Source organism: Pteropus alecto, unplaced genomic scaffold (assembly GCF_000325575.1).
Source record: "Pteropus alecto unplaced genomic scaffold, ASM32557v1 scaffold25, whole genome shotgun sequence".
NCBI classification, from domain to species: domain Eukaryota; kingdom Metazoa; phylum Chordata; class Mammalia; order Chiroptera; family Pteropodidae; genus Pteropus; species Pteropus alecto.
Genome location: NW_006441955.1, coordinates 2,860,153 through 2,882,096, shown reverse-complemented (window position 1 = coordinate 2,882,096; position 21,944 = coordinate 2,860,153). Strand labels below are relative to the sequence as shown.

General features: G+C 34.4%; 1 protein-coding gene across 1 annotated transcript in view; it reads left to right on the top strand.

Annotated features, from left to right (window-relative positions):
- AGBL4 (ATP/GTP binding protein like 4) overlaps nucleotides 1-21,944 on the top strand; it is a 956,697-nt gene that overhangs the window by 293,428 nt on the left and 641,325 nt on the right. The window lies entirely within an intron of this gene.

Here is a 21,944-nt window from a genome sequence, read left to right as displayed (position 1 = left end):
CATTTCCCCCGTCTCTCTCAGCTTCTGGGCATTGCTAATGCCAAGTACTGCCATAAACATGCCACATGCATTATTTCACAACAATCCTATATGGTATATGCGCATTATTCTTATATTACAGATGAAGAAACTGAGCCTTGGAGAACTTATGCCACTTTTTAAAGTTAGTAAAGTAAGTCAGTAAACCCCAGATCTATGAGCTGAGCTCAGATCTGAAATTCTAAAACTCAACCTTACTGGAGGAAAGCAGATAAAGGAAGTTAAAGTAGCAAATCTTGAAATTCCATTCCATCTTTAGAACCACTGAGAGTGAGTTTGTGCTTCAATGAAAAATATTTTTCGGTCTGTCAGTAAGGTTAGGCCAGCTTAGACTTTTACTGCCTTCTACCCAGAAAACTCTTCACCCACAAGCAAGGCTCCTTCTTGTTATTCTGGTTTCAGCTTAAATATTACTTCCTCAGTGAAGTCTTTCCTGACCATTCAATTTAAAGTAGCTACCTAGTTACTCTGTTATTGTTATATTTTCTTGAGTATATGTTTGAGTTTTTTTTGTTTATTTTTCCCCCTCATTTGAATATAACCTTTATGAAGACAGTACCTTGTTTGTCTTTGTCAAATTGTATGTTCAAACTCTAGAATAGGAGTACATAGCACATGGTAGGTATTTAGTAAATATTTGTTGAATTAATGCATGAACAAACTCCTTTACGTAAAAGAGGCAGGAACTGCAGCCCAGAGAGGAGTTGGACTTGTCCAAGGTCAGGGAATGAAGACTGGGTTAGTGGGGAGAGTGGCTTAGTTTCTAGTCCTAACACCACTTCTAGTTTGCTCTGGGACTTAAAGTCGGTTTTACATTCTCTAGTAAAGATATAATATTAATAACAATAATTTGTTGAATGCTTTCTTCATGACGTGCATCATGCTTCTTTTGCATATATTTTGTATATTGTTCCCTAAAAATTTGAGGGTATGTAGTTAGCATAAGTAATGCTAGCCCCAAATACCAGAAGCTTAACATGATAAAGGTTTATTTCCCACAAACATTACACAGTGGCTTGAGTCAGAAAGTAACAACAGGTGATTGTCTTTCAAGTGATAACTCAGGGATCCAATATCTTTCAATTTTAGGATGCTGTCCTCTTCAGTCCATTGCATTCAAGGTCACTGTAGGCAGGGAAAAGAAAATATGGATGATTGCATATTAGATATTATGTCTAAGCCTGGAAGTAGCATAAACTATTTTCATCCATACTCCTTTGGACAATATCTGCCACTTGGAACAACCTAACTGCGAGGCATATATAGTCTTTCACAGAAAGAGAAAATGATATTGGTCAACAACCAGCCAATATCTGCCATAGTATTGTCACCATTTTATAGATGAAAAACTTATCTTTGGCAGCTTGCCTGAGATTTCATAGTGAGGGAATGAAGATACACTACTAAAGAATCATGTCGGAATTTTGCCAAATTATAATGCCCTTTGGTCTATACCTGCATAGATCATTGATTTTCAGGGATGTTTTGCTAGAGGACTCTTTCTATAATAGGAATCTGAGAGAATTCCAGTATGTAGAAGAGATCAGCAGGAGATTTGAAGCATAGTAAATCTTAAGAAGATTCTCTGGGAACCTTTTAAGGCCCTCCAGGGCCCCATGTGGAAACTTTGGGACCAAATGATCTTGATAGGCTTCTTCCAGCCTTTCTCATATATTTCATCTCTTGATTTCCTAATATTCCTAATGTGAAGTGAATCCATCTGAGAACTGGGTGCTTGTCATCACACATTTATGCCTCAGGGCTCAGAAATAAGGTATGGATTTACAGTTGAAATTCTGGCGCTGTGTGTGCTGAGCCTTAAGAACCTTTTCCCACTACCCACCATCCATGCAAAAAGTTATCTAATTGCACAAGGCACACTCTGGAAACTTTCCCAGAGGAATAATAGATAAAGTAACCAAGAACTTTTTAATTTTGCAAAATGCACTCTTCCTTATAATTTACTTAATATAGAAATTTAATGTTCTGCAGTTTACTGAACAAATAACATTGAAAGTATTTTAGAGTTAGCTTGAGAGATCGCCTTTGGTTGCCAGTTTGACTTTATTATTTGATTATCCAAATAAAGGCCAACCGTAACAATACAATCTGCCTTAAGTGGTTCAGAGGAGTTATCTCTTGGCCATTACCAATTCTAAATACAAGATTTAAATTCAAGGAGAAAATCACACAAGAGCAATTTGCCGAATTTGCTCAAGTTAGTCCCATGAGTAAGAAGCATGATTTTTTAGACCTGGATTATGATGATTATGCTTTTCCAGAAAGTTCCTAACCTTAGGAACTGTCAAGGAGCTTCTTCTGTATCTCCCCTACTCCTCTTAGCTTTTTAAAGACAATAGGATGGTCTTAGTTTTCATTGTAGAAATTTGGTCACCATTTTACTTGAGTAGCTAAACTTCAATAATTCAGGCAATTTAACTGATTCAGATTGAACGCCACACTGATAATTAACTTGTGTCTCTTCCTTCCCATCACCCACAGGAGTTTGGTGGATCATTAATGACACAATTAAAGAGAGAGTGATCCCAGTGCATTATTGGTGCTCAATAAATGTTAAATAATTGTTGAAATAGGACCCAGTGGAGATTGGCTCTTTACAGTAGAAACAGAAGCTCACGAAGTGTGCCTTTGCTGATAATCGGGTTTTGCATTCAGAGAAGGCACAGAATTTGCATCATTTCTCATCATTGAAATCCACATGCATTTGTAGGCAAAAGTTTAATTAATAATCCAGTTCTCCTAGCTAAATAGAAGCTTATGCAATGGGAAAAGTGTTAAATATCATAGGTGCTGCCATGAGGGATATACTTTCCCTCCTCTTCGAAGAGCAGTAGCCACCTAGATAGCAGGTGCAGGCCATCTAAATTAGCAGATGCAGGAAATAAGGATGCAATGACCAGTGGATTACTGGGTACTCAAGTGTTTTATGCAAAGTACCTTTGAGTCCTGCCCCAAAATGCTCCAAGAGCCAGATCTCCATCTGTTAATTGAAAATTGTATCTGCCAATATAAGGGCTGGCTTTGCCAACCATGAATTGTGTGGTGTTAATGGCTTTGGGCAAAGCCTTGTGCTGCTTGCTGGCAGGAAGAATCCTGTTTGATTCTAAAGAGTCCAAAATTTATATTTTAAAACATATTTTATTTGACAGCCAGAATCTAATGATTCTGACTTCATCTGTCTATCTGTAAATCTCTGTATCAAACCTACAATAAAATAGCTCCTCACTGTTTATAAAGCACTATTCCTATCAACTATCCCATTTGATCCATGGACAACTAAGGGCAGATGGGAACCTAATATGTGTAGGTGCTTTACATGCTATCTCATTTAATTTCCGAAGTCTTGCAAGGTAGGAGTTTTAAATCCTCATTTTGTAGATGAAGATCCGAGGCACTGAAAAGCAAAGCCCTTGCTCAATGTCTGCTTGAGCTGAGTAGGAAAACCTAGTGGGACAGATATTAATCTTAGCACCTACTTCATGCCAAGCATTTATTTCTACATGTTATTGAATCTCCAAACCATCTTGTGAGGCAGGTATTACTATCCTGCTTTACAGATTTGGACATTCAGTAAACATTTATTGAGCACCTGCTATGTGCCAGGCACTATTTCAAGCACTGGATATATAATTTTGAATAGGACAAGCATGGTTCCTTCTCCCATGAACCTAACATTCTAATGGGAGGAGACAATAAACAAATATAAATTTTTTAAGACATATAAAGCGCAGAGAGACTTAGGTTCTACTTTAATTTGAGTGCTCATGGAAGGACTCATTAAGGATAAAACATTTATATTAAGACCTAAAACATCAAAGAAACCCAGTCTTAGAAAGACCCGAAGGATTATTGTTGTAAGCAAAGAGAATAGCAAGTAAATAGACACTGAAGGGAAAAATAAATTTTGTGCCTTTCAGAAGAACAAACACAAGAAGTGGTGAGAGAATAGTAAGTGACGGGAAGGGAGGTCTGAAATGAGGTTGGAAAGTTAAGGACAGACCAGATCTCCTAAGCCTTTATAGCCTTAGGTAAAAAGTTCAAGCTTTATACTAAATGTGATGGGAAGCCTCAGAAGATTTAAAGCAGGGGAACAACAGAGTTTACTTTTGTTTACAAAAAAGTCACCTTGGTTGGTATGTAGAGAATGTATTATATACAGAAAAGACCACTTAGGAGATGATTGCAGAGGGCCAGAAGAGAGATGGTCTGGCTTGGATAAGAGTAGTAAAAATAGAGATAAAGAGAAATAAACAAAATTTGCGTATGTTTTGAGGTTGTATTAAAATGATTTACTTAGGTGTGGTTTGAGAGAAAGAGGGGAGTCCAAGACTCCTACACTTCTGATGTGAGCAACTGAGTAAATGATGGTATTATTTACTAAAATGAGGAAGGCTAAGAGCGGAGCCACTTTGGGGAGTGAAATATCAGAAGTTCTGTTTTGATCACGTTATGTTTGAGATGCCTATTAGACAATAAAGTTTATATTTCAAGCAGGTAGTTTAATATATATCTTCAGAGATCAAATTAAATGTAAAACAGAAAAATTGGTGGAGATGGTTTATTTGACAAAAGCTCAAAGCCTTCCCTAGTCCCAAACTGGAATTGAATTGAACATAAAACTTAGTTCAGCAACAAAATCTGCATGTGATAGGAATTTTCTTTTGTTGTACTTCACTGACATCCCCTGGGTCCCTCTTTGTCCCTATACACATGGCTAGAAATGGAGTTATTTTTAACACTTTCTCTGGCTGTCAGGTTTGGTATATTGTCAAGGAGTTAGTGGGGAAGCAATGTAGACTTAAGAAACTGCACTTTAGAAAAGTATCTCAGGTATTTTCCATGCAGTTGACCTTTTATACATACTTTGAGGAACCCTGAACTAGATTATAAATGCCGTGAGTATGGGAATGGTGTCCTATTTGTCTTATTTCTTTATGAGGAAGTGTTCAACAATATACTCAGGAAATGAGTTAATTAATGAAATAATGAATGAATGAATGAATGAATGAATGGATTTAGTATTATGTTTAGGTGTCAAAGACTTATCTTTCTAATTGAAAAGAGCTTCTTTGACCTAGTTACTAGTCTCTGGTGTTTACATTTCCCCCTCTACTTGGACTTATGTATGGCCCATGAGGTGAATAGCCATTTCCTGCTTTCTGTACATCAAACTCAGTTTTAGGAGAGGAGGATTTTCTATCATTTTTCCATGTCATCTACCATGCTATTTGCATGTTCCACACCAAGAATTGTGAGAAGGCTCTGGACAGAAGGACATAAGATAGAAAGATGACCAAATGGAACCTTGTCAGGTCTACTCTTCTTTTGCTAAGTGAAGCTATAGCCCTAGGATGCAACCTTGGGGGAAAAAGTATATCAGCTTCTGTCAAAAGCCTCTCATCTGCAGTCACTGAAACTTTGACCTTCAGGCTTTACACCTCCACTGCTCCTCAGTCATTGAGCCAATCCTGATCATGCCTAGTGGTCTGTATTCTAATTCAATCCACCAACAACACATAGGCGTGCTCTGAGATCTGTCTTATTCCCATAAATCTGGTATCTATTGTGCTGAATTTCTTGGTCAGTTTACCTGCCTGAACCTGAGTCCTCTTCCTGGCATGAGAAGCCAGACTGTTTGGGCCTGAAATGACTAGCTGAAGAGTCTTACACCCAGGTCCCTTTTTGCCTTTTACACATTGCTCCATAGTGAAAGGAAGAATTCCACTCAACTTCCTTTGCTTAATTTCTAAACATGGCTAATTTCTATTTCAAAATACTACTTAATATTTGTAAAAACATTTAACAGTATCTTACATTCTGAAAGGGAAAGCCAAAATACCTTTGAATTTTCATGTTCTTAACTTTTCAGAGAGGATCATAATATTGACCTGCCTTACAGAACATTAGGATTAGCTAATTAACATTGAATAGTACTCTGGAAATGTTAAATACTATAGAAATGCTAAATAGGTTTATTAGACTTGGAGTCTAAAAGACAAATGAAACTCCAAACTTCATTTAAATGCTTTTATATCATGGGATTTTTTTTTCTCTCAAGATAATTTTAAAGGAGGCTATGTAGCTACATTCCCGGTTCCAAATAGGAAATATCACAATGAGTATAAAACATGGATGTCTAATTTCCCCATTTTTCCTTTCATTTCCAGTTTCTCCACAAGATTACATATTCAGTCATTAAACATTTCCTGGTCTCACCTCTTTGTTGACAAGTAATGGTCCAAGGAGAGAGGGCACTGCATAGAGGCCAGGATAACATAAACAAAGTAAAGACACTTGGAATATTGAGATGGATAAAGGAGTGGGTGGGATTGGGTGACTGGCCATCTACTTGCCATGAGGTAAAAGGTACTGGAACTAGTTGTAAGTATAATTAGATACGTAAGCACATTGAATTAAAAATGGATGTGAATGCTAGAATAATGAAGTTTTTGTCATGTTGAGTGTGAGGTGTGGCAAAATGACCAAGTAAGAATAACAAGTGTATAGTTGAAGCTACAACTCAAATTGCTAATGAGAGGACATCATGATTTGGAAATTATTAGCATAAAAATGATATAGTAATGAAAATGAAATCTCTGAGGGAAAGACAGAGAGGCAAGAGCAAAAACAAACAAACAAAAAGCAAGAGCCAATGATAAAACAGTTTATGGCATGTTAGTTCAGTCTAATTCTTAGTTTATACATGGAGGACCCTTAAAGAAGAAGAAACTTGCTAAAAAGTACCCAGTAAGTTAGTGGCAGAGTTAGAACTAGAACATATATCTCTTCACTCCTAGTCCATAGGCCCACTTCCTTTATTTCACTAATACTTACATTAACCAATTTAGGTGTTCTGCACTAGAAGACTATAGCTGCTCAAGTGAAATTGAAACTTGAAATGGAAAACAAATCACAAACAGGAGAGAATATTGCCTTCCTTATTTTTAATCATTTTTGGCCTAGCAATTCTTAGGTTCATCTTGGAAGGCCTCTGGGGATCAAGGGACTGCAGGTTCCCCGATGATTACACATGGGGTTGTTTCTTGCTCTGGCTTCTTTCCCGCTTAGATTTGTTTTTATTAATTTCCTTTCTTGGGGGATTGTTTGCCGAGAAACATTCGGGCTATTGCTAGGGAATACTTGCTTCCTTTTTCAAAACAGCAAAGTCTCCCTTTCCTCAGCTCTTGGGAAATCCTGCCCTGAATATACCCACTACCTCCTCTGCTAGGAAGTTGCCTTGACATACTCTCTTATCCACATCCCTTTCCTCCACCATCTCTCCCTCACCAGTGGCAGAGAAATTAAAATTCAGTTTCAACCACTGTTTGTTAATGACCGTCTACCTTGAATCAGGGTTCAATTTAATTTGAATGAATTATTTCAGTAGCCTAGAGTGATCAGTATAATTATACCCACTTTACAAATAAGGGAACCAAGACACATAAACCAAGACACATGGTTATGGTAGACAGAATAAGGCCCTTCAAAGATGTCCACATTCTATTTCCTGGAGCCTATGAATATGTTACCTTACATGGCAAAGGGGAGTTTGCAAATGTAATTAAGTTAAGGATTTTGCAATGAGATTATGTTGGATTATCCAAGTAAACCCAATATAATCACAAAAGTCCTCAGAAGAAGGAGGCTAAAGGGTTAGAGTCAGAGGAAACATGATGATGGAAGCAAATAGGTGAGAAAAAGGGGAGGGAGGTAAGAGAGAGGTGAAGATGTTGTGCCTCTGGCTGTAAAGATGGAGGAAGGGGCCATACACCAACGAGTGCAAGTTACCTCTGGAACCTGGAAATGGCAAGGAAATAGAATCTCCCTTAGAGACTCCAGAAGAAAATCAAACTGTCAACACCTTGATTTTAGAATTTCTTACATCCAAAACTATAATATAATACATTTGTGTTATTTTGAGTCACTGAGTCTGCGGTAATTTGTCATAAAAGCAATAGGAAACAAATACGTTAAAGTCATACAGCAGGTAATTTCCTCCAGTGATTTCCATTTTGCCCAATGTAAAGAATGCCTCTCTGCACTCATATAACTAAACCCTACTTTGCTTGACACCATTTTTTACGTATTTCTTTATGATTCTATTCTCTTCACTTCTTAGGTATCACACACTCCTTAATCTCTTCTCTGATCATTCTCTGTCGGTTATGGACTCCACCTCCTCTTTATTGCCTCCTAAATATTTTTCTTTCCTTCCCATTTCTTTTTTCTCTCCTCTTCCCTGAATAATCTCATTCCCAGAATAATCTCATTCACTCCCCGTGCTTCTCCTTTTTACCTATATGCTAATGATTCCCAAAGATGTCCCTCCTCTAAACTTTAGACTGACTACTCATATCTACCCTTGGAATTAAAAACCAAGACAAGAAAAATTTTAAAAACAGCTCTAGATAAAAGACCAGTAATCTTTAAAAGTGCAGTAGAGATGACCCTTCAGTAGTGGTGATGAAAATCAGAGACAGTAAATTGACATCTTTAAAGTGATCAAAGGAAAAAAAGAATAGAATTCTATTTCTAGTGAAAATATCCTTCAAAAATGGAGGCACATAAGTGTGAGAAAAGTTTCTGCTTGTAGACCTGCACCACAAATGTACCAAAAGAAGTTCTTCAGGTTTCTGAAGAAAAGGGATCCAAGGTGTTTTTCTACAGTTTGACAATGAAGTTCCTGAGGGTGGCTTTCTTTGTATTTATCCTGCTTAAATTTACTCTGTTTGAGTTTCTTGAATCAGTGAATAAATATCATAAATTCTCAAAAATTCTCAGAACTGTGGGAAGGAATAAAAAACAATAGAAAAGAGTAAATATATAAAGAAAATAGAAAAGGATAAATGTGTTAATTATTTAAAATAATAGTGATAATAATGTCTTCCGGGTGTCATGACATAGAAATAATATATTTGGCAATTGTAAAAAGGTAAAAAGGAGTGAGATTAAACGATCATAAGATTCTTATTTTTTTTTTAGGAAGCAGACATTTGTAAAAATTTACTGAGCTATACACTTAAGCTTTTTGTGCTTTATTGTATGCAAGTTATCTTCAATAAAAAAGAAAAAAGTGAAATTGCAAAGTAACTATTGATATAACAAGAGAAAGATATGGATAAAATCCTTGAGATTATATTTGTACATGGGATTCAACTTGACAATATTTCTCCTTTCTCCTCCTTATATGCCTGACATAAGGCCTGTATGAACATTCATTCATTCAACAAATATTTCCATTGAGATTCCCACTGTGTGCCACTTATTGTGATAGGCACTGGATATAAAGATTGAGACTAATGTTAGAAGTGTTGAGAAATGAATAAATAAGAGTGGTCAGTGAAGACTTCTGAGTAGAGTAGAAGCTAATTGGAGCTACATATTAATCTTCTTGGTGGATGTCAAGATGGAGGGATGGGGTTAGATAATGTGATTTTTCTCTTGGTTCTAGACTGCCTAAGGTCATTCCTATATGCCTGCTCTTCTAGGACTCACTTTATTTTAAGTAGACAAATTTATTACTTTCTAATGTCCTCTAAAATATGGACATTTGGGAAGTCCTCCAGACAACCTTGCTGCCAAGTGGAAAAGAATAGTTAGTATATTCTCTTTCTCTATCTCCCTCTAATAAAGTAAACAAAAATGGCTCAAATTTGTTAGAATATAAGTTGTAGGTCAGGCTGCTGGAGATAGTGCCAAGCTCTGTCAGAGAGTGACTCAGGATGCCATTTACAGTATTGGTTACTGGGCTGAACTCAGTGCAGCGAATATGGGATCATAGCCAAGAAGTGAGATGAGTTTTCTGTTGACAAAGCAACTCTGCAGTTAGTTTTTCTTTTTTCTTCTGTTGTGGTGGAGAGGTTAAGAAGGCATTCTCTGATGATTAATACTGTTGGAGAGAAATTACTTTGGGGGTCTATCTGGGTTAATTTGCCTTTCTGCAGATCTTTCTCTTAAATTAACAATAGCTTATTATGTTTAGAACATACAGAAGTTCAGGGTCAGAAGCACAGAATTATGAAATAAAGTCATTAATTCATGTATTTATTCAGTTAACATTCAGTGGGTGCTAATCTGTGTCAGGCACTGTGTTAGTTATTGAGGGTGTAAATATAATTAATTAGAGTTTTGACTAACTCTACAAATAGGCAAAGACAGACAAAGAAATATTGATTACAATAAAGTGACAAATATGAAAATTCATTATGAACTATATGTGAAAGGGACACAAAAGAGGAATAAATTAGTACTATCTAAAGAATCAGGGAAGGTTTCATTGAAGGGTGTCATTTGAACTGGTTCTAAAAGAAGAAGGTGGAGTTCCCAGGCCTTAGGGGCCATTCTAACTGAAGGAAACAACAGGAGCAAAGATAAGAAGACTTAAAAATGTCCTGTCTGTCAAAGTATAGTAATCTAGACCATGAGTTATGTCTCAGGAAGTTGTAGAATATAGGAAATGACTCTGAAATGAGATGGAGGTCAGTTGTCAAGGGCCTCAAAAGTCTTTGTAATGATGAACTACCCATAATGGGGTTTTACTTAACAACCCAAAATGTTTCTTTTCTCAGGGTTTTAAGCATTCACAAAACTTAAGAGAGATATACAACTAACTATAATTTATTTAATCATGTAACCCATATAATTCATTAAAAATTTTTATTGTGAGAAATTGAAAAGATGTTGGAAAATGCAAGGATCAACATTATAAACACCTTTGCTTCCCACCCAGAATTCAGAGCCATTAATATTTACTTCCATGTTTGTTTGCTTCCAGTATTTTTATTTTAAAGAAAGGGGACATTGCAGGTTATATTTGTTTTCTCAGGCCGCTGCAACAAATTACCACCAACTGGTAGCTTAAAACAACAAAAAATTTATTCTCTCAGAGTAGTGGAGGTGAGAAGTGTAAAATTAACATGAAATCAAGGGCCACTCTCACTCTGGAGGCTCTAGGGGAGGCTCCTTCCTCCCCTCTTTTAGCTTCTCATTTCTCCAGGCGCTCCTTGGCTTCTTTGGCTAGTTGACTACGTGACACCAATCTCTGTAGTCCTCTTATCATCACCTTCTCCGCTTCTGTGTGTGTTTTCTCCTATTCTGTTTCTGATAAGGACACTTATTAGATTTAGGATACACTGGGTAATAGAAATTATTTTATCTCAGGATCGGCAAAGACTCTTTTCCCAAATAAAGTAACATTCATGAGTTCCAGGGATTTGGATGTGGACATAAATTCTAGGGGAACAACATTTAACTGCCCACATACATATAGCTATAGATACCTATTTTATTAAAAAAAAAAAGCAAGTCTCATTTCTCATTCTCATTCACTAAACACTAAAGGGGGTATGTTTCCTTCTTGTCCATTTTTGTGCTGTTTTATATCATTTATTTACATCCATATTAAATCTTCTAGTATTTTTTCTATTTGTGCATGTTTTGGATTTATAAAAATATCATCCTATACAAATTATTCTAAAATTTGCCTTTTTATCTTTTCTCAATATTATATTATTGAGGACTGTTTAGTTTTGGGAACTGCTCTAGTCTATGCCTCTTAATTATTTTGTCTTAGGATAAGCTAGGTCCCCTTATTTAGTACAACAAATGTTCATTTCTCACTCCTGCTGTATAACCAGCATGGATCAGTGGCATGCTCTGCTCTTCATATTCACTCAGGGCCTAGGTTAAAAAGGCTTTACCATCTTGGCAGCACACCATCTGAGAATCAAGGCCTCGTTGCTTACCACAGCAGGAAAAAAGAAAGCTATAGGGTTTCACACAAGCAATTAAATGCTTCAATGCAGAATTGTCATTTTCATTCATGAGTAATTGGCCAGAAATAATCATATGACCCCACCTAAATACAAAGTAGGTATAGAAGTATGTCCAGAAGATAATACAGTGAGCAATAGAAATCTCAACCACTTTGCTATTATCCCATCAGGTGAAAATACCATATTATAAACCCATTTCCCTATGAATGGGCATTAAGGAAGTTTCCAAGTTTTTGACATTACAAATAATGCTGCACTGGCATTTGTAGGTAACAATTTTTGTTTGCATGTGAACATTTCTCCAAGTCATATATCTGGAAGTGGGATTGTTGGGTCATAGGTTATAACATAGGTTATGTTATGTTATTACGGGTTCTTAGTCTACATCTTCATAGATAGATAGATAGATAGATAGATGATAGATAATTTTTTTTCAATTTAACTTAGTCAATAAGTATTTATTGAGCACTTACTATATACCAGAAGCTGTGCTAGGGGATACGGATATAGTATTAATTCCCAATTTCAGGCAATAAATTTGGTCCTGGGATGTGGTGGAAGGCAGGAGGGATCAAGTCGGTTCTGCAGGTCTTGACGAATTCAGATTTCAGAGATAGCACTAGTAAAATTATGCTCCCATTCTAGCGTAGAAATTATTTATTCTGAGCTACTCTCCTCACCAAAGTATTTTTATAACCAAGATAATAATTATATTTTGGGGTGGGGTGGTGAGGGAGTGTCTCTCAGCTATTGAAACATGGCTAAGAGTAATTTAAATTCCTGTTCTACACCTATTATTCTACACTCTGTGGCAGTATAAGAACTGTATGAGACTTCTGTACATTTTCCTCAGAGAAGACTTCACATTTTCATGGCCATCTCTACCTCTGGGTTCTTACATGTATGTATTGCCTCTGTTTCACACTGTATTGAATCATATGTAAAATTTCCTTTCTCACTTTACACACCATGGCAGAGATAGCTAATTGCCTACTTTACTTTTCATTCTCATCTTCTTCTTCTTTAGTAGTAAAACTCCTAATTTTATTTGTGTACATCACTCCTGGGGTGATGGGGAGAGAAACTGCAATCTCCATACTGCCTTTTAGCTAGAGAAATATAAGAAGAGCGTGCATCTTTTTGGGAAGCAAGTTCCTTAAAGGAAGTCATAGCATGCTTTGTCTTTCTCTTTCCTCAAGGCTGGAATACAGAACATATTGGATGAAGTTTGAGCAGCTATCATGAATCATGAGGTAGCAGGCTGAATATTATGGGTAGCAAAATAGAAAAAACTAGATTTTGATAATGGTAGGGTCACCATTGGAGTACCTAATTCCAGATTTCTTTTATGTGAGAAAAAAATAAACTTTTATTGTATTTAATACATTGTGATTATTTTTCTGTTTCTTGTAGCCATACATATTTTTAATTGATGTACACACATACACATTACATAAAACCAACACCACAATTCTCCTAAAGTATTTATTAAGTATATTAGAGTTAAAGTTAGAAGTATAGGAGAAAGGATTTACATTACAAAAAATGAAAACTAAACAGCTTCTTGTCTTAAAATATTATTCAATCACTACACTGCAAGGGAATTATTAGCCTCTTAACTGCATGTAATTATCCTTATCTATGCTTACCACCATCTCTGTAGTTTCTTTCTCTATCTACTTGAGTGTAAAACTCAAATTCCTCTCATTTGTTGATGTTGAACCCTACAACTATCTTGTTTTCATTGCTTAGGCTTTTGCCATCTAGCTTTTACATATACCTAAACTTATTTATTTTCCCAAGCATGAAAGGAAATCTGATGCCAGTTTTAATAGTGTAATAGATGGAATTTTTAATCTTATCGTACTTTAATAATAATAATAAATAACATTTATTGAGTACTTACTATGTGATAGGCACCATGTTATATTCTTTACATTGTCCTTTATCACTTTTAACAGCAACTATATTGAGATGTTACTGACATAAAATAAATCATATACAATTTGATATTTTGATGTATGCACATTTATGAAACCATCTCCTCTCCAGTCAACTACTAATCTTTAACTCACTATAAATTAGTTTTTGGTTTTCTAAAGTTTTATATAAAGGGAATTATATACTATATAATCTTTTTAAAAATATATTTTTATTTCTTTTTTTTATTTTTCAATTACAGTTGATGTTAAATATTATTTATATTAGTTTCAGATGTACTATGTACTCTTTATCTGGCTTCTTTCACTCAGCATAATTATGTTGAGATTCATCAATATTGCATGTATCAATATTTCATTCCCTTTTTATATATATTTTATACATATATTCTATTACATAGACATATTACAATTTGTTTATATTTTCATCTGTTGATAGACATTTGAGAGCCCCCCCCACCAGATTTTAGTTATTACAAATAAAGCTACTATGAACATTCATGTGCAAATCTTTGTATGTATATATGTTTTCATTTCTCTTGTGTAAATGCCTAAGGAAGGAATAACTGGGTCAGATGGTAGGTGAATGTTTAGTTATTTAGGAAACTGCCAAATGTTAATGGTCCTACCATCTACATTTCCATGAACAATGTCCTTCATTGCCTGACCGCCAATGTCTTGCAAGCCATTGTTTCATATATTTTGTCCAGTGTTTTAGTTTCTTCATGCAGGGGTATAAATCTGGTTTCTGTTACTCAATTTGACTGAAGCAGAAATTTATTTCTATTTCATATAGTGCTCACAGCCACCATGTAATGTAGGCTGTTGTATTATCTTCGTATTGGAGACAAAGAAACCGCTTTTTTTCAACCACACATTTGTGTTCCTACTGTTTCTTTTCATTTGTTCATTTAGTCAGTATTTCAGTCATTGCTATGTACCAGACACTGTAATTAGATGCTGACGATAGGGAAGGATAGGAAGAAGAAAATTTCATTTTAAGAGTATCACTCTGGTATCAGTAGAGGATATATTAGAAAGTATGAAATAAGAGACAAGTACAATAATCCATAAGAGAAGTGGTGAGAAGAAGTGGTAGTGGGAACAGAATGGAAATATTTTCAGATATATTTATATATTCAGGAAGTAGTACATAGACTTATAAAGTAACATCTGCTTACCATGCATGAACCCAAAATCTATGTTTGAATTAACTGGACAACTTAGTGGTTGAATGGAGATGGATGATGTCCATACTCACACTCATTCCTTCCTTTATTCGCTTAGCCATCAAAGAAAAAAAGCACTTGGAAACAAACTATTTGCCAACAGTAAAGTAAACCTAATATCTTTGATTTGGGTTCAGTCAGGGACAGGTTTCCCTGCAAATTTCTTACTTTCTTTAGGTCACTACTATTAAGCCACTTACATCCAAGATGTAACCAAGAATCAGGAAGAGAATGGAAAAGATAATATTTTGGAGGAGTATAAAATAGCCTGGCAAAATGCTTTGTATTTTTTATTAAGTGACACAACATTTATCTTTAGAGAAAAATATATCAGTGTTACATTAAAGTGTTAAGTGTTTCTTTTTAGCCATTTGGACCATATTTTATTTTTTTCCTATTTTGTTTTATTGTTCTGTTTGGATTTTTTATTTTTATTTTTATTTTTTTTTACAGTAAAATATTTTTGTACTAAAAAAAGAAACTAATGCAAAGTCAGGCATGGACAAACCATTTTTGAATTCTTATTTGGGTTTTTAAAACTCTATTCTATACCATTTTTTTTTTTTTAACGTGGTCCACCTCTAAGTAGATCTAACCATGATAGATTCCAGTTATTCTAGATCTCTACGGTCATGGCCCTCCTTAATCAGCTTCCCAGCCCTGGCCCACTGTATCCAGCTCCATCTCAAATTCCACATAACTTGGTGTGATAGTGAAACAAGGTAATGTTTAACAGCACCTGGATCAAACCGAGTTGAGTTCATACCCTCATTTTGCCATTTACTAGCTATGCAGATTTGGACAAGCTAGTTAACTTCTCTAAGCCTCAGTTTTTCTAACTGTAACATGGGCTAGAAATACTGATTATAATGGATTGTCATGAGAATTAAATGAGATCATGCATATAAAGTGCTTAGCATAGTCCATACATACTTCATAAATAAAAGCTGTTATCATTATTTTTTATAATCAGGGAAAAATCTAACCTTGTATTTTCCCCTAAATCAAGTCTAGCAGGTATGGTGTTGACATAGCCTTTGAAGGCAATTAGACCTCAACTCTCTATCTTTCTTCTCTCTCTCTAGATCTTAGTTCAGTTCATGAAGATGGGGCAAATTGGAAAAAGTAGGCCGAATCACATATCACAAGGAAAAATTAATTTCGCACAAGCAAGACACATCTAAGACAATGCATTTTCAAATGCCTTAGGAACACAGCTTCATGTATAAGATCAGACTAATTGCGACAGAGTGGCTCTATGGTCTAATGATTAAGAATACAAACCATGAACCTAGACTGCCTGCCTTTCAGTCTGGCTTACTAGCTTTTACCTTGTAAAAATTACCTAAACTCTCTGTGCTTCAGTTTCCTACTCTTTGGGTTATTAAAAGGATTAAGTTTATGTGTTTAACACTTTTAGAATACATATAGTACATCCCGTGCTTATCATCATCATCATCATGACTGTCTTTTGCATTTAAATATCCCATGTTTGTATACCTATCAATAAACTAATGCATTTAGGTGGTCTCCAAGTACTAATAGTGGGATGAACAGAAGCTTTATTCTGAATTTACATTTGAGGCTCGGGAAGATTAAGTAACTTGCCCAAGATTACACAGCTATGTAAAGGTTATAGGTATATAGAAGAGGGACTTACTGGAATTTGATTCTAGGTTTCCGTAACTTCAAAAAAACTTTTTTTGGTCACTCTACAAAGCTGATGAGTTAGCTCTATTTTTCATTTTGTTGGCTAATCAGTTTTCTTGCATTTGCCCAATGGCACTGAGCAGTTACTCATCCGGAAATGGAAGAAAATATATTATTATAGTTTATAATGAACTAATTGACTTTTTTGGTGATATGGTTTTAAATTATTTTTTGACGTAAAGAATTAGAAATTGAAGTAAGATTATATCTACACAAAAATCCTGATAACAGCAAGACAAATCCAGTAATTATACTATTAGGTGAAGCTGACGTCTTTACAAAGTTCAGTGTTATATTATCTTATATTAAAGGTGTTAGATTTTTGGAGTGGGTATTTCAAATGTCTGCTTTTAATTATCACTGTATAACTGAAGCAATACAAAGACTTCTGCCTGCTCTTGTGTCTGCTTTGATTTGTTTGGAGATTGTTTTCTTAATTTGCATTGAGACATTTATGGTCACAAAATCAAAAGCCCAGTTGGGTTAGCCATTGTTTTATTGTGGTAATCTCTAAGCCTATTTCTCACTTCCTCTCAATTCTGGGTATAATGTCTCAGTAGAAGTAATGGGCTTTGGTCCTGTCTCTTAATTCTCAGCTCCTTTTATAAAAATGATGATGATATATGATTAATATTTATTGATCATTTATTGTGGGACATGCACTATGTTAAATACTTAACAGACATTATCACATTTATTCCTCAAAATAACTAATATTTTTATTCTACATAGGCGCAAACTGAAGCTTAGAAAGGCAAAGTGACTATCTCAAATTATAGCCAGAATAACTCCAGAACCTTTTCTCTTAGCTACTACATTATATTTTTTCTTATTATAAATGCAATGCATATTACTTGCGGAAATTATAGAAAATATAGATAACTAAAATGAAGAAAACAAAAATTGCCCATAATCTAATTAAAAAGAAATAACCACTGTTAGCATGTTGGTATAATTTTACTTGTTTCTCTCCACAGCTAGCTAGCTATAGGGATATATACAGACAAAAAAAAGTAAAATTATATACATATGTTTTTTTCTTAAGAATTCTTACATACATATGTAAAATTATATACATATGTATATAAGAATTATATACATATGTATTTTCATATTATTCTTAGATAATATGGAACTATTTTATAAACCCCCTTTATCTTCCACTTGGCAATACGGTCTAAATATTTTTCACATCTTAAATATTTTTGTATAATATTTTTTAAAGGAATTTCAGAAAATTGTTTTGATGCACAAAAATTTATTTTATTAATCCTTTCAAGTTGGACAATTAAGTTCTATAATAAACAGTACTGTAATACATGGTTTTGTGTTTGCCATGATTCTTTTGTTAGGCCAAGTTTCCAGATATGGAATTGAGGTTATGTATATTTAAAACACTTTTGAGCCACAGTAATAAAATGCCCTGCAAGTTTTGCTTTTTTATATCCTCTCCAGAGGCCTATAAATGTGCTAGCTTTTCTCTCTCTGATTACTTCCAAAACTAAATAACAACCTTTTATTAATGATTTAACTTTATTTACTGGTTAGGTTAGACATTTTCAGTAAGAGTAATGACAATTTATAGTTTTGATTTTTTTTCTTTTGCAACTCTTCTGTGTTCGTTTCTCTCTCTCTCTCTCTCTTTCTCATTTTGTTGTTTTTGTTGTTGTTGTGGGGGCTTTTTAAAAATTAATAAACTTTTTTTCTTTTAGCAGTTTTAGGTTTAAAAAATGAGGGAATAATACAGAGTTACCATATAGCCCCTTGCCACTGCTTCCCAATTCCCCTATTATGTAGCATCTTGCATTAATGTGGTATGTTTATTGCAATTGAGGTGTCAACACTGATAAAATAATTATTAACTAAAGTCTATTATAGGGTTCACTTATACATTAGGATTCACTTTTTGTGTTGTATATTCTATGGATTTTGACAAATGTATAATGACATGTTTCCACCTTTAGAGTTTCATAGAGAATAACAGTTTTGCTGCCCTAAAAGTCCATTGTGCTCCACCTACTCATCCCTCTCTCTCTCCCTTCTCCCAACCCCCAGCAACCATTGATCTTTTACTGTCTGCATAGTTTTGCCTTTTTCAGAGTGCCATATAATTGGAATCATATAGTATGTAGCCTTTTCAGATTGGCTTCTTTCACATAGCAATGTGCCTTTAAGTTTTCTTCATGTCTTTCATGACTTCATAGCTGATATCTCTTTATCACTGAATAATATTCCATTGTATAGATTGCCATAGATTATCTATTCATCATTGAAGGACATCCTGATTGTTTCCAAGTTTTGGAAATTATGAATAAAACTCCTATAAACATATGGTCATAAGTTTTCAACTCATTTGGATAAATACCAAGGATCATAATTGATGGATCATATGGCAAGAATACATTTAGTTTTGTAAGAAACCTCCAAACTGTCTTCCAAAGTGGCTGTACTATTTTGCATTCTCAGCAGTAATGAATGAGAGTTCCTATTGCTCCACATCTAGCATTTGGTGTTGTCAGTGTTTGGGATTTTGGCTGTTCTGATAGGTGTGTAGTGGTATGTCATCATGGTTCTAATTTGCAATTCCCTAATGGCGTATGATGATGACATCTTTTTATATGCTTATTTGCCATCCATATCTTCTTCAGTGCCGTACCTTTTTAGATCTCTAGCCCATCTTTTAATTGGGTTATTGTTTTCTTATTGTTGAGTTTTAAGAGTTCTTTGTTTATTTTGGATACCAGTTCTTTTTCTAATATATGCTTTGCAAAACTTTTCTTCAGTCTGTAGCATCTTCTTATTCTCTTAAGTGAAAGGTTTTTATTATGAGTAAATTAACTCTTTTTCTGTTTTATAGAATTGCAGGTATTTTTCTGTGTTATTTTTCTTTTGGTTTTCTTTATAGTATTTGGGACATTTAGAAGTTTTGATTTTCAAATCATCAAATCCATAAAATTTTCTCTTTGGGTCTTACTTCTTTATTGTTACAAAGAAATACTCTTTTCTTTTAAGAATATATAATTGATTGTTCAATTATACTCTCTTTAAAGGCTCTATGGCTTGGCTTTTTTTTATTCTTTCGCTCCTGTGCTTTCCCTCTCTTCCTTCTTCTTCTGCATTTAGTCTTTAATCTACTTTAATTTAGTTAACAAAGTTAGACATAGGAACCTAACTTCACTTCTTTCTCAATGATTAGCCAGTTATTCAACATCTTTGTTGAAAATTTATTCTTTCTCCACGGGAAGCTTATTTTTTAAATCATTTTGGTTGATTCTTTCATTATTGTAGATCACTAGAATATAAACTTTTTGAGAATAGGAACTTAATTTTCCTATTTCTCTGTATGCACAGAACCTGGAATAGTTTCTGGCACACAGTAGATATTCAGTAAATTTTTGTTGGATAATGAATGAATGAATGAATGAGTTCTTCAGGACTTTCTGCACTGTTCCATTTATAGCTCTTTCTGTACCAATAGAATATTGTTTTAACACCTGTAAGTTTATAATATATTTGATTATTTGAACATAAGTCCCCCTTTATTAAAAAGTATTCTTGACTATTCTCTTGTGTTTTAAAAGATGATTTTTGGAATTACTCTTTTACATTCTAAAAATATCTTTGGCATTTTCATAGAAGTTGTGTTAAATCTATAGAATAATTTGAGCAGAGTTGACATATAACAATATTTTCTCTATCCAGGAACATAGTGTGTTTCATCTTTTTCTGTCCATACTAGATTTTGAGTAACTTTATTTATGCAGGTTCTTCATTTTTAGTTAAGTTGATTTGGGGGTCGTTTCTATTTTTATTGCTCCTGAGCATAAGATTTATTTTTTTATTATGTTTTGGAACTGGATTTTGCTGATATATGGGGAAGCTATTTACTCTCATATGTAGGTTCCATTTAAATCACAATTTTTTTGTTTATTTTTTTAATAAGGCATTTAAGTGATGTTTCTGGTAATTATAGGCACCAGATTATCTCTGTATCCTTCATCCTTTAGAGGCAATTAGAATAATCAAAAAAGACCTTAGAGATGTGAGATCTGAAATCAAATACTTCCCCTCACCTCTGTAACATGGCAAATCATTTAAACATCATTGAGTCTCAATTTACTAATCTGTAAAGTGAGAATAATGATGTGAGGACTCAACAAAAATAATGGTCTTAATTTTTTAATCAACTATAACATCATGTGATAATACTGATAGCTATTTATTATTATTTGAGGGTTAAATAATCATTCTAATTATGTTTGCCACCATCTTATGAAGTAGACTCTATTATTATGCCAACTTTCATTTGAGAAATTGGAGGCTTAGAAGTTTTTAGAGCTAATATAGTACAGTGATTGAGTGAGAGTTTTGGATCCTGGCTGCAAATTTCCAGCTCCCCAGCTTACTCACTATATGACCTATGACACATTTCTTAATGTCTCTGAGCATCAGTTACCTTATTTATAATATGGGTAATAATGATAATGTGTACTACAGAAGTTTTTTTTATTTTCTGAGGTGTTTGAAATAGTGTCTGACACATAGGAAGTGATAAATAAATAAGAACCAACTTAACAGCATGTGCTTTCTCCTTTGAAGCCAGAAATTCTGTGATAGTCATAGAGTCGTGTGTGTTGCAGGATCAACCTAATGGCTTAAAGGAATTCTATAGGATCAGAATCTCTCTCTCTTAATCAAATTCTGCTTATCCTTCAAAGTTTGTTTTATATAAATATATTAAAGAGAGGCTTATATGGTTCCATTGATTACGACCACAATTTAGATAGCATTTTCTGATCAGTTAGAGCAAAATCTGAACAGCAGCCCTATATCTCTTAAATTTTTGCCTCTCACATCTAATCTTTTAGAAAATCCAATCAGCTTTTCCACCACTACTACCTGAGTGAGAACCACTATCATCTCTTTCTTGGATTGCTGTGATAGTCTCATAATTGGTCTTTCTGCTTCTACTTTTGCCTCCCTATAGTCTGTAGCTAAAATAGTAGCCGAAACGATCCTTTTAAAACATAAGTCAGATGTCATGCCTTTGCTCAAAACTCTCCAATAACTTCCCACTTTACTCAGAATAAAAGGATCTTAAAATAATTTAAAACAAACTACTTAATCTGTCCCTCTGTCTTCTCTGACCTTACTACTTCATTCCTCACTCACCCTATTCTTGCCACATCGGTCACTTGCTCTTTCTTAAGTATTCCCGACATCATTGTATC